Genomic DNA, 19,964 nt, shown 5'->3' on the forward strand with positions numbered 1-19,964 from the left:
AATATCGCGTGTTTAAAAAGTTGTGTTCAATTTCTGTGTTTAAACACGTAAATTCGTTCTATCTTTCCTTTCTCAGATTTGTTTTGCCAAAAATTTTGTAGTTAAAAAAAATGACGTGAACCTCTGCAAGTTATTGAAAATAATGTTGTTTTAATTGCGGCCCGCCGACAAGATTTCAAATTTAAATTGCCTCGTTGGTTCAAAAGGTTGCTCACCCCTGATCTAAAGTGTTGTTTTAAATCAACAATAATTCAAATTTCTCGAAAACGTTTAGTCATGTATTCACGAAAAATATTCAAAAGATCAAAATAATTTTACCATTTTTATTAAAATATTTTAATGTTTGTGTAAGATATCGAAGACAGTATGCAGTGAAAATGCTTACAACGAAATAATTTTTTTTTTTGAAAAAAAGTAGTTTTTGGAAAATTGCTGCTGTTTCTTCGGCTTTGAAAATTCTGAAAAAAAAAGTTTCAGTCTGAATCAACCACAAAGATATTCTTGCACCCAATTAACAATGTTTTGAAGAAATTTGCAAAATCGTATTGAAATGAATCAACAATTTCAAAAATTATTTTTCAAATCTGATGGGCCATGACTTTCATAAGACTTAAAATAATGGCTTTTAACCTGTTCAGTTGTGTTATTCGAATAAAAAAGTTTATTTTACCAAATAAATAAGGGTTTTTCATATTTAAAAAAAAAGTCAAAAGGTTAAAACAAAAGTTTGAACATCATTGGTTACAATTTACAATATGCTCTCTGGAGCCACTTTTTGTCAATTGCACAAGGCAACAAAATCAACATTTTTTTATTCATTTTTTTTTCTATCAGCTCTTGTTTTTTGAGATGATTTCGAGATAATTTCCTTTTTTTCCTTAAGTATGTAAATGATAAACAAACTCACTGTTTTTAGTTGGGATCCCTTTCTTGGTAAGCTTTTCGCAAAGTATTTTTATATTAACTGAATCATACGCTCCAGATATGTTCATAAAAACAGCGGATGTATTTTCTTGTTTTGCAAATCCTATTTCTATATCTACTGTTTATTCAGTCAAACAATCAGTTTTCAATCTAATTTTTCCGAATCCTCATTGCATCATAGACATAAACTTATTTCTCTTAGCCCAGTTTTCCAAGCAATATTCTTTCCAAAGTTTTTCTAAGGCAAGGAAATAAATTTCTAGTTCAGTATGATCGATAATCACAGGAATCCTTTCCTGGTTTTAAAATTGGAACCACTTTTATAACCCTCCATTCATCTGGCACTACATTTGCATCAATCATTTTGTTATACTAATTCAACAACATTTGTTTAGAGCAGACTGGCATGTTCTGTAAGAGTTCCAATTTTATTCCATCTAATCCTGCAGTAGTATTTGAGCTTGATAATGTAATGCTGTAGAAAACTCAGACATTTTTACTGGAGATGCTAGATCTTCTATTAGTTAGATTATCTATTAGATTATCTATTAGTTCTGAACTCATCAACTAATTTATAAACATTATGAGGGAAAATTTTCTATGCAAATTCTTCAACCCAATCCCGATGAATACTTTTCTAAATTTCCAATTAAAGTATTCCTCATGTTTTTTCGGTAGTTTTCAACAATGAAGATGTCTGAACTTTTTGATGGAATATTTTTTTTCTAAGTATTTCTTTTAAATTGCTGATCCCACCAAGGTTGACTTTTTCATCCAAAAACCGTGTGGAGTTTTCGGGAAGCAAACGATTCCAATAGTTTAATACGTAGGTGTGTATTAAAATATTTCTAAAATAACAATGGTTAGAGAATATCTTTAAAGTGATATAAATGTCTTACGTTTACTGCTTCTTCCTATAAACTCATATGTGAGCGACCTCGAATCGTTGTGAATATCATAACCTTGATAATTTCCGATCGAATTTCTGTACCTGTCTGAGAACTGTTTGAAACCAACGGATTGTATCGTATCGCGCCTGTTGTGATAATAACTACTTAAAAGGGGTACATTTCAAATCACAAGTATTCACCTTAAGGCCTGCGAATGTTCCGAATAGTGATCGGTTGATGTTCTCGTGTTTCTAAGTGGTCAGTTTGATGATCGAAAGTACTGTGAATTTCATGATATACAGCGTTAAAGTCTGACTGTGCTATTTAAGTTAAACTTACTGTTTGGAGAAATATTCATATGTGGGTGCTCACAAATCTTCACTGAAGTTCAATTAAATCTATTATAAATTCCCTAAATATACTTATAAGGTACTTCTAGATCACAATAGAATGACTTTGAGTTTTCTGATCTTCTTTGCATTGCTAATTATTATTCATATACCTAACATTCCGTTTCAACTAACATTTGCTTAAGCCGATGTATTATTGTTGCGTCATCACTAAGTTTGCGCTGAGATGAGACGTGTCGACGTATATTCGTGACAAACCGAATTTAAAGACTTATCTTGAGCTTCATTAGGAGAGTCTATAATAGTTTTGCTTAAGAGTTGGTACTCATCTAAAAAATTGAACGAATGATGACACCTTTCGTAATCATAAATTTTTTGAGTGAATTTCTATATAATTTCCAGTCTGTATTTCAGATGATCACTGCCATTCATATCTTCTAAAACATTCCAACTACGGACTCCGTCCGATTTTGGCACCACACCCGTAAATTTTGTGTTGCCAAAATCGAACGGTTTTTTGTCACATTATTATTACTTATTCGAATTTATCAAAATTAATGTAAAACATAATATCAGTATAAAATTTATTCATATGCCTCAAGAATATTAGTTTAAAGCAGTAAAAAAAACGGAACGGGGTCTGTACAAACAAGAGCAAAAGCGTTCTAAGATAGTGTTAAATCTTTAGCTGAATCTCTTGAATCAGGAGCTCCTATTCTTGTGACACGTCCATCATTCAATATGATGAGATTTTCTTCGTCACAAAGTTTATACAGCGAGCGTAATTGCTCTGGAATCATCAACATATAGAAGTGATTGCTTACGCAAAGCGACAACGATGACAGAAGGAATAATTTTTTTATCTCAACACACAGCTGAGATATTTAGAGTAGTCTACGTTTCCCCATGGCGCACGTTACTCCACTCTCCCCTATACTTAAAAAAACGTTGGCCTTATAAAAAACTAATATCAAATATAAAGGGTTTAAACAATGCTTTAAATCAAGAGTATGAACTGTACGTTGATCTTAAATGAAAAAAAAAAACACTACGCTCTCTGGAGCCACTTTTAGTCAATTGTTTATAATTTTTCAAAATCGAATTTTCCGGAAAACTTCAATACGTGAATGTTGTTTCAATCCTTTCTCTTATTTGTTTCAAAGCATGAAAACCATCATTCTAGTTTTTTTTCCTCCCCAATTCAATGTTACTAATACATCGAAATTCGTTCGAACCCAATTCCTTCTATCTTTCTTTCTTGGAACCCTTTCACAAGTCCAAAGCTCAGTTGATAGATTGAATGCTAATGATCCATGACAGGCCAAAAACCAGAAGCTACAAAATTTTCACCATTACACATATAGAGTATAGCTCCCCATCATCCCATCCAGTGGGCTTAATTTCCTGGCAAGAATCCCTCTGCTGAGCCCTCTTGCTGCTGTCTAGTACCAGAAACAGCTCCCGGAATCGGGTGAGCAACATTTCCTCCTCCTGCTCCCACATTATACACAATAATGGAACAAACCGAAAGCCAGAAGTGGATAAAAGCATCTCTCATTTATCAGTCTATTAAATTTGCTCCCGAGTTTATCATCACTTGTTCGTCTGGCCCCTCGCTGGCTGCCACGTGGCAGTAAAATTCCGACAAAACGGCAAAAAATTATCCTCCCGTTTGCTTTCAAAGGCCGAAACAGCGGTGACGTGCCAAACCCCCAAAGATCATCGTTTCGTTACACGGCTGCTTGCTTTGTTGCCATTTTTCGGGAATGGGGAGGATTTTTTTCCGCTTCACACCTTCCTCCTCAGCTTTAGGAATGAGCCAACTGAAATTCAACTGAGTGGTCTAGTTTCATTATTGGCTGCCAGCCTGCCTGCTCGTTGTACTGTTTTGCCACTTAACAAACGATGCTCGTGGTTGCCGGTTTAATTAGCAGATATTAACCACGGAAAATTAAAAAAAAAGATGAAAAGAGCCTCGAAAAGGGAAACACGCGGGACAGTTTGCTGAGGGAATTGGCTGGCATGTGTAACATTTTGTGGTATGGCCCAGAGACCGATATGTACATGTAACGATAGGTGGTGGAATCACTTTCGGTAGCTCTATATGGATGTGGGTGAAAAAATGTAAATGAGCATCCACTGAAAACCAAGCTTTTAAGAAAAATATTGTTAGAAATTCTGATGTTTTTTTAACTCTGAATTTGAAATTTTGAGCTCAAATTTGGAATTCTAGCTATGAACATTCAAAACTGTATGATTGTAATTTATGATTTTTTCTCTATCATAATATGATATACAACTATAAACTATGTAAAGTCAAACAAATTCTTGGCCATCTTGGCTACAAAACTTGCAAAGTGTAAATATTCCATAGCTGAGATCTGATTGTTGTGCATTGAAGAAAGAGTTATATTATAAATTTTAAAATCTGATGTTTGCGATTTCGTATATTTTTGGTTCAAGTTGTTCCAGAGAAAATTTCAGAACAAATTTCAAACTAAATGTTTATAAATAAAACAAGTTGCAATTTGCAATAAATTTCTGACGCAAAAATGTCTTCATTGAATAATAGTGTACAATTTTTGTATTACCCTCATCCGTCCCTGAAATTTTTACCAGTTACATTCTCTGGAGTGTCAATTGAACACTCCTTGCTTAAAACCGCTAAATCTCTTTTGTTTCTTAGCCGATTTTTACAAAATTTATAGTTTTGAAAACGTCAACGTAACTAAAATGTAATGTTCAGACATTATTCAGCTACAACACTTCAGTTTTCCGTTATTCATAGTCTAAGAAAAAAGATCTGAAAAAACATGCTTCGTTAAAAAAAGTGACTGTAGAATGCTTAAAAAGTTTCACTTAGTGTCAAAGAAAGCTGAAGTTAGAAACCATACGTTGCACATAAGAATTTTTCAAATTTTCAAGATCATGACCACAAAAAAAATTATAAGACTTCTTCTCTTCAATCAATGGACCGTCGAAATGGTTCGAATCACACCAGATAAATTTGAATAAAGGAAAACTGAAGTATTGTCGCTGAATATTGTCTGAATAACATATTTGAGTAACATAACGTAACGTTACACTTTCCAAAACTATAAGTTTTGTTAAATTCGGTTCAGAAACAATAGAGATGTATTAATTTTAAGCGAGGAGTGTTCAACACTCAAGGTCTAAAAAGCTTTTTTTTCCTGGGCCTTCAGGGTGCGTCTCTTAAAAAAAGAAATGAGGCAAAATTAAATATTTAAAGAATTCAATGTGAGTCTCCGAAGAAATTTGAATATTTTGATGCACCCGAATAAAGTTACAAGCCAAAAAACTTCCAAAAGTGTCATATTGAAACTCAAAAGCGGATTAGGGTTAAAAAAAAAATATGAAAATCAAAAAAAATCCTGAATGACTAAATTCAAATGGTGAAAAAACATGGCCAACACTATTTTGTTTAATGTAAGTGTTGCAAGATATACAGTTTTGAAAAAATTGTATCGATTTTCAAGTACAAGTTTTAAATCTGAATCTTTATTTCATTTTAGTGATGTTAATCTGATAAAATATTGGTTAAGATCTCGAACAAAATTTTAAACGAGAATGTAAATTTTGCTGCCTAGTCTTTAACATGGAATTCATAACGCAAACTATTCTGTCAAATGAAATAAGATAAATAATTTTAACTTAAATTTTGAAAGTATCATGTTTTAAAAATAATATAGTGCGCTGCGCATTTGATTGAATTGAGAACTTCATAACATATGTTCGATTTGTCAAATAAAGGTCAATATCAATTTAATAAATCATTTTTTTTATTAAATAAAAAAAAGCATTCTGAATAAATTGAAGTATTTAAAATATTTTTTTTAAGAAAGTTTGTTACAAATAGAACTTTTAATTCAAGTTTTAAATTTCGAGTAGAATGCTTAAATCTGTACTTTGTTATTAGGATTAAAGGTAATTCTTAATCTAACTTGTTAATTTTAACTTTAAAATCATCCAAAGATTATGATGATTGATGATGATCAAAATAACAAAATCCAGACTCAAATTTTTTACTTGAAATTTCAAACAATATTTTACTGGAATCACTGCTGCAGACATGCTGATTTTTAAGTCTTGCAGGACGGCTGATAGGCAGCCATTCTTAGATTTGCTAGAAAACACATGAACAATTAGAATAAGGTTGCCAGAATTTTTTCAGCACGTGTCCGGACAAATCCGAGCGATTTAGCACAAAAACCTGGCAAACTCCGGGCATTTGATTTCGAAATTGACGATCAAAAATCCGGGCAAATTTAGTCAAAATTTAGAAATTACTCAACAAAAATCAAGAAAAAAATTGAAAATAATATTTTTTTCATCAAAACTTTTGGACTTATTTTAAATTGTCTTAAAGCTTAAAAAACCTACCATGATTATTTTTATAAAACTTGTACGAAAAATTCCGTTTTGGAGGCATTAATAAAACATTTTTGCAACACAATTTGTTTTTTTTTCGTTTAATTTGCCAAATAAAGTGAAGAAAATCAGGGCAAAATCCGGAAAACCGGGCCGGGCCGGACTGTTCCCAAATTTTGCATCACATATCCGGGCAAACCCGGATAAAACCAGGCAATCTGGCAACCTTAAACTAGAAGGATGGTTCATGTTTTTTGTATGCTGTACATGAACAACATCAAGAGTAGATGTACGTGTGACAGATCTAAATTTAACTACAAATACTAAGAATTTTGATAGTGGAACTGACATTAAACTGTCATAGATTCACGTTAAAAAAAAAGTCGGTGAGAATAATTGACTGGCCGTTATTCCAAAGTTTATTTCTTTAGATATCATCGCCTTTTCTCTGATTATTATGAAAAAATGCGCGGTCTTTCTCAAAAGAAACAAATTGGATTTGGCAATAAATGACCGGTGGCATAAATCCCCATAATATATGTATAGGGGAATGCTGAAAATAACTAGCCGCCGCCCGTGGCGTAGTGGACAGCCTTCAAGTCTTCTAAGCCAGGGGGTGTGAGATCGAATCCCGGTCACGGCATACATAGTACACTTTCGGTGGGTTGGTGGTTTTAGCATTTGTAAGATGCTAGCCATCATATCCTCGAAAGATGTACGCTTAGAGTTAGGAAAAAAAGGAATCTCTTCGAGGAAACATCATGTTTCATTGAGATCCTGTATGTGTTTGTGTTCGTTTTTACAAAAAAAAAAAAAAAAAAAAACTAAGAATTGCATGAACCCCCTACAATATGGGTATTGAGTGAATAGGCTCAAAAAGCAGATAAGAATGACTGTCTGATAAATGAAACAAAAATATAAAAAAACCTGAAAAAACCCTGATAAAAATATACAAAAATATGATCAATGTTATAAAAATAAGTCAAAACAATCACAAAAATATAACTAAACTGTGGCAAAAATAAAAGAAAACTATGATTAAAATTTAAAATTCAAACGATACACAAGTTAACAGCATTTTCGGGCGCTGTATCCGAAAACGAGATTCAAAAAAATCTCAGTAGAACAGTTTTTGAGTTATGCTTGATTAAAATATCTCGGACTGCATTACAGTAATTTGTAATGTCTTTTTTTCATATTAAAGACGAATAAATTTTTTATCCATCATCTGAACTTTATTTTTCCGTATGATCAACAGTATTATTGATATTGGTGACTTTATGTTAGAAAAAAAATATTTAAAAAACGCATTTTTTAGAGAAAATTTTGTTTCAGCGAATGTTTTATGCTCGATGGTCACACTTAACAAATCTGATTTTATACTGATCTTAAATGTCAATTCAAAACAAAATATACAAGTGGTTATTTATCATAATAGAGTGAAAATTGAAGAATTTATGGTTACTTTACCATAACTGCTATTTTTGCATTTTTTTAATAATTTAACGAACCGCAGTATTCTAATCATAGTATAGGAAGAATTAAACATGGTAAAACCCATTCGCTCCAAGACCAAATTTATCATAAGCTTACTATACTATACTTAGCTCAAATTTCAAAAGAACAACATATCAACAATACTGTTGAACATACGCAATGAATATATTCCGGTAATGTAATCGATAGAAAATTTAATAACCTTCAATATGCAAAAAAGAGATTTCAAATTACTGTTATGCAGTCCGAGATATTTTAATTTAAGTAAAAGTACATACTTTTTTTATTTTTTCAAATTTTTATATTTACATAACTCATAACTCAAAAACTGTTCTACTGAGATATTTTTTTAAATTTCATTTCCGGATTCAGCGCCCGATTTCACATTAACAATGTAGATCGGTCAATGAAGTTCACGATTTTTGCTTAATATTGTAAACTAGTGAATTAAAAATCTGATAGAACAATGAAAAAAATGAAAACATAAAAGTTACAAATGACAGAACTTTGAACAAAATACGACACATGTGGTTAAAAAATGATGCCATTATTATGACCATTATAACAAAATAATTCACAGAAATGACTAAAACTATGTGATAAAAAATATGGCAAAATTTAGACATATTATGATCAAAATTTTAAAATAAAATAACTACAACCTGACAGATCTAAAATTAGGACAAATATTTGACAAAAAAATTAACAAATGTGACAAAATTATAACAAATAAACACAAAAATCTGACAAGCATATGATTAGGCTATGAAAAATTTGACAAAGGTGATAAAAGTATGGCAAAAAATTGACATTAAAATAACAAAAATATAGAAAAAAAATAGTAAAATCTGACAAATTCTTGACAAAACTATGACAAAAATCTGACAAAATTTTGACAAATATATTTAAAAAAAAAACAAAAATTTAAGACAAATAGGACAGTAAAATGACGGAAATTTATCAAAACATAAAAAGAAAATATAAAAAAATATGTTTACAAAATATGACAAATGTGATAAAAATTACGATATCTTGACAAAATATGACAAAACTATGGAATTGTGATATATGTCTGTGAGTACAAATCTAAAAGTAAACATTCAACACACTTGATCCGGATAAGTTTTCAGTAATTTTCTGCAAACTGGTTGAAAGAATTTAATTTTTTGGCATAATTCTGTTTTTTTTTTGTCATATTTTTATCATGTTTGTAAAAGTTTAGTCACTTTTGTTATATTTTTATCAAATTAGTAATATTTTTCACAGATTTCTGTAATTTTTTAACCAAACTTAGTCATTTTTGTCATTTTTTATAAGTCATTATAGTTGTCATATTTTTATCGCATTTGTCATAGTTTCCATAATGTGATCAAATTTTGATCATTGTTTTTTCGAGTTTTGTAAGTATTGTAAATTTTTTATCAATATTTTGTGAATTTTTTTTAGACTTTGTAAGATTTTTTTCCATTTTATTGTCAAATTTCTGCCATCTGTCATATCTTGATTTATTTTATTTTATAATTAGGTCGTGGCTTTGTCATTTTACTGTCAAATTCATCTAATTTATGCTATATTTTTTTCATATATTTGTCATATTTTTTCTCGTGATTTTGCCAGTGTCTCGTATTTTTTTGTCATAAACTTGTCATGTTCCTGCCTATTTTTTTTTCATAATTTTGTTATATTTTTGTCATAGTTTTGTTGGTTTTTTTCATGCGATTTTCAGGCATTAACAATATTTTAAAGTTAAGCGTGAGCCGCCATATTCGATTTCAAGATGGCGTACCATAGCGTCAGACAGCAAAATTCGTCTTCAACAATTTGAGTCTTTTCACTCTATACGCATATTGCGGATATTTCAAGAAATTTCCAGACATTTAAAGACATTTTGATGTTAGGCGAAAGCCGCAATTTTTGATTTAAAAATGGATTCAAAAATCTGTTTTCCGAAGTCCTCATAAGGTCTCAGCACCATGTGATCATTTCCTTTATATATCGGTCTTGTTTGGTCCTGGAATTAGCAAAGTCTTTTAAGGCGTTTCTCCGGAATTGACACGGTTTTTCTGAATTAGCGCGGATTGTTTTTTGCGCGGTTCGCTCAAATTTGCAAAGATTTTTTCACGTGTGAATAATATTTTTGTTGAGTTGCTCCGCAATTCGCGTACACTGTGGCGACCTGCGACCTTCAAAACGAGCTTGCGAAATTCATTCAGTGAATGAACATTTCTCTTTGCAGTTCGCTTCGCGCTCACTGTATTCGTACCCTAAAAGCGGATCGGGAGACCGCTAGGAAAATGGAAATTGTAGAAGCCCGCTTGAAAGATGAGATTGGTCAGAGAGATCGGGAGCCTAATGTGAAATAATGTGATAAAAGCGGATCGGGAGATCGCTGGTAAGAATGACATGTATAAGTGGTCGTTTGAATTTTATTTAACGCAATTTTCGATCACCCCCCAGTCGCCTACGTATCACATTTTTATCAATTTTTTTTACCAAAGACTCACAAACCGTAACATACTGCTATACACCCCCCCCCCCCCGCCCCCCTCAAAGCGTAACGAAAAATTTGAATGGTCCCTAAGAGCAGATCGAGAGACCACTAGGAAGATAAAGTGATGTTAGGCCGAATGGATGTTAGGCCGAATGGTCATAAGGCTGAATGGATGATAGGCCGAATGGTCATTAGGTCGAATGGTAATTAGACCAAATGGTCGTAAGGCCGAATGGCCACTAGGCCGAATGGTTGTTAGGCTGAATAGTCGTTGGGCCTAATTTATGCTAGGCCTATAAGATATATTATCGCTTTTTTGCATGTTAGGCCGAATGGTCGTTAGACCGAATAGTCATCAGGCAGAATGGTCATCAGGCCGAATTGATGCAAGGCCGGATTCGACCATTTCGCTTTGCGTTCATTCGGCCTTATGAACATTCGGCCTTATGAACACTCGGCCTAGCATGCAGACAAGTGTAAAAAATTTCTCATTGACCTAGCAACCCTTAATGACGATCGTTCAGCCTTAAAACCATTCGGCCTAGCATCCATTCGCCCTTACGACCATTTTTCTTGACGACCGTTCGGCCTAATGACCATTCGGCCAAACGACCTTTCGGCCTAGCATCCATTCGGCCTTACGACCATTCGGCCTAGCATCCATTCGGCCAAATGACCATTCAGCCTAATGACTATTCGGCCTTACGACGATTCGGCCTAATGACCATTCGGCCTATTTACCATTCGGCCTTTTGACTATTCATCTTAGTGACCATTCGTCCTAATAACCATTTGGCCTTATGACCATTCGGCCGAACATCCGTTCGGCCTTGCCACCTTTCGGCCTAACAGCCTTCGGCAGGATAACCGTCGGCCGAATAATCCATTCGGCCTAGTGGCCTATTCAGTCTGCATTCAGTTGTCCCCAATAACCATAAATTTGTTCCTATAGTTGAGATCAAGGGTTCCACTCCGATGCTTGGTTTGAATTTTGTAAGCATCCTAGAGTGGCTCCTTATACTTCTCAACCATCTGGACCAAAAAAAAAAAATTCAGAAAAAATGAACAGTTCATGAGTTTTCAAGTCAAAAATAATGAATTTCCGAGGCGCAAAATGCGTAAAAGGAGCAAATTTGTGCAGAATAATTTTAACTATGGCTTTTTGCACCGTAAATATCTCAAACACACGTTAACGTAAAAATGTGAAAAAAATAGGCAAGATAGTCCTTTCTATAACCAACACAACGCTGCTAAAGTTTTGCATATCCGAGCTCTAGTAACCTAGCTATCACCGAAATGAAGTGCCCGGATACTAAATGATCATAGCCTTATGAAAATTGGCAAAGCGGATCAGTAGACTGCTTGAATAATTTGTAAACATTTTGTTAAGATTTGGAAGAGCGGATTCGAAGGTCGCTAGAAAAATTGAAAAAAAAATGTGTGTGAAATTTGGCAAAGCGGATCGGGAGACCTTTAGAATATTTTGTGAAAATATTGAAGAGCATATCGGGAGACCACCAGTAAGATTGGTGAAAATTTAGCAAAGAGGTTCTGGAGACCGCAAAGAAAATAGATTAAAATTCATGAAAATTGGCAAAACGGATCTATAGACCACTAGAGTATTTTGTAAAAATATTGAAGAGCGGAACTGGAGACCACCAAGATGGTTGGAGAAAATTTAGCACAGAGGTTCGCTAAGAAAAATGATAAAAATTTATGAAAATTGGCTAAGTGGATCGGAAGACCGCTAGAATATTTTGTTTAAATTTAGAAGAGCAGATCAGGAGACACTAGACAAAATTGATGAAAATTTTACTGAGTGGATCAGGAGACCGCTAGGCGATTTGATGAAAATAACTAGAGTGGATTGAGATACCGCTGAAGTAAATAATTGTTTAAGTGGATGGAGTGACCACTGTGAGGAATGGAACGGTTTGGGAAACCGTTGAGAAATTGATGAAAGTGACTCGAGACTAGAGCAACTCAGATCGAGACGAAATTACACACACGGGCATTTCACGAGACGGACAATCGATTCCTGGTTTCAAATTTTCTAATAAGACGACACGGCTTTATCGGTGAAAGTTTTCGTAGGAACATTTAAAGGTTATGAAAATTATAGGCGGATAGAAAGCTAGAAAAAATTAAAAGATTGAATGAAGGACAAACACGAAATTATTGCGACATCGAAAATGTCATGCCAATTTTCTTATAATGTTTAGAATGAAACCAAAATTTCAGGTTAGTTTTATACATATAATTACTTCAAAATAAATAAAAAAGTTAATCGATGGAGCCTTGAGTGTAAAATTGAACGCATTTTCGCTTGATACCCTCCATCAATGTCTTTACAGTGTCATCCGGTACCAGTTTCTCAGTTATTTTTTTGATTTTTTCAACATATCCTTCTCGTCTTTGACTGTTTTCTTGCTCTTCCGAAGTTCCTGCTTCATTATTGCCCAGTTCTGCTCCATCGGGCGTAGTTCCGGACACCTGGGCGGGTTCAAGTTCTTTGGAATAAAATGGACAGAATTGGCCTAATACCACTCCAGGAAACTTTTAGAATAGTGACATGATGCCAAATCTGGTCAAAATAGCGGAGCTTTGTCGTGCTGCTGCAAGAACGGCAGATTTGTAGATCTCGACTTTTCTCCTTCTTAAATTTGCGTCCACATCAAACTTGCTCTAGCCGGTGAAAAAACTCCAACCCTGGAATTAGCTTAAAATCGGCTTTTATATACGTTTCATCGTCCATCACACAGCAGCCATATTTTGTCAGCATCTTCTCGTAGAGCTTTCGTGCCCGACTTTAAGCCGTCGATTGTTGCCGCTCATCGCGGTTTGGAAAGTTCTGTACCTTATATGTATGAACTTCAGCTCTCTTCTTAGCATTCTGGACGTAGCTCTGCGACGTTGGGATTTACTTTAATCATCCGCTTCACCTTTCCATCCGTCTTTTTGTTCTCCGGTCCCGGTTTTCTTCCAGCTCCTTTTCCGTGGTCCAACGTCAACCGCTCCTGGAATGGCTTCAACACTCTGGAGAAGGTTGAATGGTGAATGTTCAATATTTTTACCAACTGCCGGTGCGTCAGGTCAGGAAATTCCAGTTGCTTAGAAAGAATTCGTTCTCTCGACTCGAGTTGGTTCACCTCCATTTTCGTTGAATCGAAAAACACAACTTCGAGTTTGACAGCATGTAAACAATACACATCAATGAGAAAGTGTGTAAAATTTGGTTGAGTTTTACCCAATGGTACAAAGTAATGCCCTGTTGAATGTGTCGCAATAATTCCGTGGTCGCCCTTTATTAGTTAAACAATTTAAAGATCATGGAAATTTAAGACGAATAGAAAGTTAGAAGAACTAACTAGATGTTGAAATTTGATAAGAAGCATTTTCATCACATGTCATCGAAGATCGATCTATTTGTTCCTCATGGATCAACTATTTTGAAGTGGTTCAGTAAGACAGAGAACGCCACAACCTAATTTTTTAAATATTTGATACAATTTTTTGGTACGGTTTAAATAAAATAGGATTTGAAGATTGGAACATGGTTCAGAAAAAAAAGTTACAAATAGAGGTACTGTTATTCCATTTTTTTTCTAAATAAGAACAAAATATTAGATAAAGCAGCTATTATATCTATTTCATAAGATGAAAACTCTTGAGTTTCATTTTTGAATAAAACAAAAGCAAAGTTCATCTGTAGATCGTTTACCAAGATAATGCTTTCAATTAACTCGTTTAACAAGGATAATTTGATAACAGTGATAGTATCCTAATAGGGCTCGAAAGCAAAACTCATCAGAACTTTTCTCATAATCCGGCAAATGAAAAGATTTTACTACCTCACATCCAGAACTGCTCTCCAACGAATAACGCAACGAAAAGCTTCCACTTCCCGAACGGTGAACGGAAGTCCAAATGAGAACAATAACAATTAACCCAAACAACAATAACACCAAAGAACAACAATAGCTCGTAGGCCAGTCGGGAAAGAATCCGGGAAACACGGAATCAAAATTGCTTACAAAATCTAATTTCCTCCTTCTCAATTTTCTCCTTAACAGACGCCTGGAACTCATCATCGATGGTGGCATCATCGTCGCCATTTCCGGTCGCTGGATTATCGACTTTGACGGCAGCTTCCTCCATGTTTCGGGAGGATGAGCAACAGCTTCCGGTGACGGCCGGCGGTCTACCAGGCCCAGGCTCTTCCGGCATTTCTGTCTACAATGAAACGTCGGAAGACGATGAAGATTCCGGCGGGGGAGGAAAGCTGGAAGACACCGGAGGAGGTGGTGGGGGCGCGAGTGAAAGATTTCTCTCGGCACCATCCGAGATCGAAGACGATAGTAGATTTGCTGGAGATGATGCTGGTGCCATCCTGCTAGTGCCCTCTTCGTCAGCAGATGGTGACGATGATGAGCTGTCATCAGATCAGGTTGATGGAGGTGGGCTGGGAATCTTTGGCCGGGGCAAACGGAGAAGATACTGGCGGCGACGAAGACGGAACCATGTTCGGACAAGTGAAAGTTTCCGTAGCAAATTGCTTCCGACTTCCGACGTTGGGAGCGACAATAATATCGGGGAGATGATGATGAGGGACGAAGAAGCAGCAGAGGATCATAACGATAATGTCAACGGCATCGTAATTAATCATGTGGGAGCTGCCAACAGGAGGAGGATTGAGAGCAATCGTCGATGGCGCAGACGAAGGCGGATGTCGGAGGAGGAATCTAGGGAAGGTGCCGGTGATGATGTTGGAATGTGGAGACACCGGAGAAGTGTCTCTGGGGCCAGTGAATATAGTGATTCGAACCGGTTGGATTCCGCCATCGAGAGACAGGACCGGAGGTATGATATCCGATTACTTTAATATTGATGAGTTTGATGAATTTTATATGCGCCTTCTCGGAAAGGAAGGCCAATGGAGAATGTTAAAGTTTTCGAACGGAACTTTTAGAGAAACTTCGTGGGGTAAATATGAACAAACGCCATCAACTTGAACAAAGTTCAATGTTTTGAAAATCTGATTTAAGGAAATCCAGCAAAGATGTTGTTATAAACTGTTTTTCATCCAGTTATAGGTAAACGTTTCTGGAAAAATATGTGCATGTTTTTTTGCAATACTATGAATTATCACAGAGTTCAAGGTAAGAGATAAAATATGAGTTAAAATATGTGACTATTTTTTTTGATTGTATATTAAAATAGCTTAACTCTATTATGGGGTTTGGTGGGGGGATTGGACAGGACATCAAACGATCGGAAGACTGATATACAATAGATTGTGGGTTCAAGCCAGCCGGAGTATCTTGCAAATTTGGAATCATGAGTAGGTTACTTAGGTACCTTTTCAGGATTCTTTATTTGTTCCGAACAGTTGGAAGGGAGTAAGATGAGTCAAACCTGTCCCAAGCCAGTGGTAACGGACCCCTTGGTTGTGCTGCAATTATTGCTGAACAACATCACAAGGCGCTACTTTTGAATGAAACGTATTTAGGGTGGTTCATAAAACTCCTTAGATACGAAAATTATTTTTTTACTGTAAGGAGATAGTGCTGTATTATGTTGAGCAATTATGTAGAACAACATAATTGATGAAACTTTGTAGAAGACTTTGAATGTCTATCTATTGACGTTTAGGTTTTATGATGATTTTTCGTGTACAAGTTAGGGTGGTCCTACAAAAACAAGTTTTTTTGTTATAACTTTGTTGGGTATCAACTTATCAAAATCATGTGTTGGGCAAGTATTTAGCAAATCATTATGCGCATCTTTTGTAGCAAACAGATTTCTAATATCTGCTTTTGATTCGCAGTTATCATGAACTTTGTGTTCAAAAATGGCCGTTTTGTATGAGCCATAACTTTAAATGGAGCAAACCAAAAAATTCAAACTTTAATTCGTTTGAAAGAACATGTTAAAATCTACATTATATAAAAAAACTGGAGAGGTGTTTTTTGTTTAAAGCTTTTTATTTACATTTGAACTTGACCAAAATTGCCATTTTTCATATAACAAAATATATCACTTTTGCTCTGCGACATGGAATTCTTTTTTGCTTTCGCACCCTTAGTCAATAATTCTAAATTTTTTACCACTACAAAAGCAGAGTTTCCTATTCATAACCTTTTGTTAAAATTTTTGAAAGACTAACATAGCCAGAGGGGCACAAATGAAAAAAATTAGGATTCATGATTATTAATGTATAGAATTATGAACTGAAAACAATGAATTACTAATTACCCAACAAGAAAGTCTTGAATTGTATTTTTCTTAGAAGGAGTTATTATTCACTTATGTCCACATACATACATACTATGAATTATCACAGAGTTTGTCAAATTGAAAAATCAATAAAAAACTCCTTTACAGGCTGAAAATTTTAGATAATTCGAAAAAAAAAGATAAAGATAAACTTTTAAAGACCACAAAACGTATCTAGACGCAGTGTTTAGATTCTTCTAGACATATTGCCAACACTTAATAAATTTACGTAACAAGAATGTTAACAGTGTTCATTTCTACCCCATATCAACCTGGGTAATTATGAACAGATATAAGAACAAAAAAGAATGATCTTTATTCGAGATAACTTTAGTTGACCGTATCATTTTTCGAAAAACTTTATTCTGTTTAAGTTAAGTTTTAAAAATATTTTCTTCAGAATTCACTATAGATTTTCCATATATTGATAAATTCAATATTTGAAGAAAAAAAAGAATCTTATTTAATTTTTGAATCCTTATTTTGCAATTCAGAGTTAAAAAGTTAACTTTTAGACACTGAAAATAATTACCGTAATCCGGGGTAGTATTGATCACTGTTTTCAATATTTTTCGATTATTTTTCCTGTTAAGGAGAATGTGGCACGTTTCATATTTTTAAAGCCAGTACTGGATTCCTATGAACATAAAACATGGTTGCAGAAATTTATTTGGCTACTTAAAATTTGATTTAAAAATCGATTTCGTCGCTGTTCAGGAATTGATGCTTTGGGGTGACATTGATCAGTCTCCATTTTGACGGTTTTAACGAGTTTTCTTGATCAGAAAGGATATAAAACACCTTCATAATTGTTTACAAATTCTAATTTATCGATTTTGCCATGCTTTTTAACGTTTCCTTTTAAAAATATTTATAATCTAAAAAAAACAAAGATGCTGCATACATCTAGGGGCAAAAATTTTAATAATTTCTAAATAGGTTCAGTTTCAAAATACAAATGATAGTTTACCTATACACATTTCCCTAGGCCCTCCCACTATTTCCATTTTCATTTTTTCTTCAAAGTTAATCATTTGATAGGGTTCCTATCCATTTTTCGGGACTTGGTAGGCTGTGACCGTTTATGACGGATGTTTTTTTTTCGGCTGCAAATTTTTACTCCAGAAAGTGAATTGAAGAATTGAGATTTGTGCTGAATTGAGTCAAAAGGAATAGCGCTAGGCCTTCCGGATTGGTCAGGATCATCTTCCTAAGTGAACGACGGTAACCTTTGGAGGACTCATTAAGATAAGTGTTGTTTTTTTATTATGATTTTCCTTAGTTTACAATGGACGTTTTGTTAATTTCCGGTAAGTTTACGTGTGCTGTCATGTTCGAAATTTGTTGGATTCGAGATTATTTTCTGAAAAATTTGATCATGTGAAAAATATTTCTTTTTGCCCTTGAACGTACTGGTTTTAATTACTATAAATCGTTTTAGGGTGAGTAAAACACGCTGTCAAACATTGCTCGGTAAAATCGTTATCAGAAGTCACACTGTATAATTAAGTAAATGAACTTTTCATTTATATCCACTTGAATAGGCAAGGAAGCTAAAAATCTACTAAAATTTACTATAAATTTACTTTAACTTTCAGGTTATTGAACTGCAAAGTCAATTTCAGGTGTCGAATAAGATGAGTAAGTTGAAAACAACATATTGAAATGGTCATATTTTTCTGTATTGTTTTCAAAACAGAAAAGCTAACAAGTCCCAGAAATAACTGAAAGTTTATATTCACTTGAAAACCAACAAATAAAATATTTTTCTTTATTCATTAAATGAATATAGAACAGGCTTTTAGAAAAATGTTCATAAAATCAGAGCATTCGAACACAAATCTTAAGACTTTTTATAATGCTCGTACAGTATTTAGGATGTTAATCAAATGAACAAAAAATTACTTAACTTTGTTTATTTTTCCGAAGTAAGAATGTCTAAAAAAGAGCAAGCAAGTTCGGTAGAGAAGAAAAAAATAAGAAGAATCTGAATGCCATTTTCCATTGAATGTCGCACTATTTTTGGCTACTGTGCTTGAAGAAGCTATACAATTTTATTCACAAAATTTATCAAAAAGTATTGAATTTCATACAATCAAACAAAGTCTCAAGGTTTTCTAACCTAAAGTAAAAGAATCAGATGCAAAAAAGTATGTAAATTTAAACCTCTGATAAATTTGAACACTACCTCTTCAGAAGAACAGAAGTTTCAGTAGAGAGCTCAGGAGATTAAGAGAAGAAATCTCATGCGACTTCATTACCTGTCAGGGTGATTTCCAAGTTACACTACTTTTTCTCCAAATACTCGTCGTGGAGATTTCTGGATATAATGCGTTCAACCTAATTATAAATCTTACATTTTTTTTATTCTAAATGAGGCATATGTTAGGTACACGTCAACGAACTTGAAAAACAGCGAATTTAATTACTCATGAAAAAATCGAGCACCTATTTATTTTTAAAACAAATATCATTGCATTATTTCTTATTAGTTATGATAACAGTGCCAATCACATTCTTTTTGGATTTTTTCAAAAATGTTGATCCTCATAGTAAACACTAGAAGCATACGGAAATAGGTTTCGAAAACAAGATCTTTACACTTGTCAAAAGTGTTTCCTGATCATATCCTTTTTCCCCACATCCGCACCAAAATTGTTTTGCTAGGATGCAGAGGTGACCTCGGTCCTAAAGCATAAGTTTGTTTTCTTTCATCCTTTTCTCTTATTTTCCTCACTATCTATTGACTACTAGGACGTGGCCGGCGCCGTTATTGATGTATAAAGAGAGAGCATCAGTTTTGTTCATTGAGAATATGCTGTCAATCCCAGACACGATTCTTTTGACCTCTGGACAAAAATGATGGCCTCGGTCAATCACGGAGTAGCAACCATTGGCGATGTGGAATTCGTTCTACTTAGCCACGCCTGCGGTTATGGAATCCGAAATGTTTAAGTATTAATGATGACGGAATAAAGTCGAACACAAAAGTATCAAATCAGTATCAGTAATAGTTTAAAGTGGCATTTCGGGTTCAATGACTTAAGGTGGATGTGAGTAGTCGATCAAGCTAAGCTAAGCTAAGCTGATAGGGTTCCTATCCATTTTTCTAATAAGGGCTTACACTTGGAAAATGTCCTAAATTTT

The 19,964-nt window shown here is 34.2% G+C and overlaps 1 pseudogene; it reads left to right on the top strand.

Annotated features, from left to right (window-relative positions):
- The window catches only part of LOC129753822 (adenylate cyclase type 5-like), a 150,970-nt pseudogene that overhangs the window by 69,369 nt on the left and 61,637 nt on the right, over positions 1 to 19,964 (top strand).

This window comes from Uranotaenia lowii, chromosome 3, assembly GCF_029784155.1.
Source record: "Uranotaenia lowii strain MFRU-FL chromosome 3, ASM2978415v1, whole genome shotgun sequence".
Classification (NCBI taxonomy): domain Eukaryota; kingdom Metazoa; phylum Arthropoda; class Insecta; order Diptera; family Culicidae; genus Uranotaenia; species Uranotaenia lowii.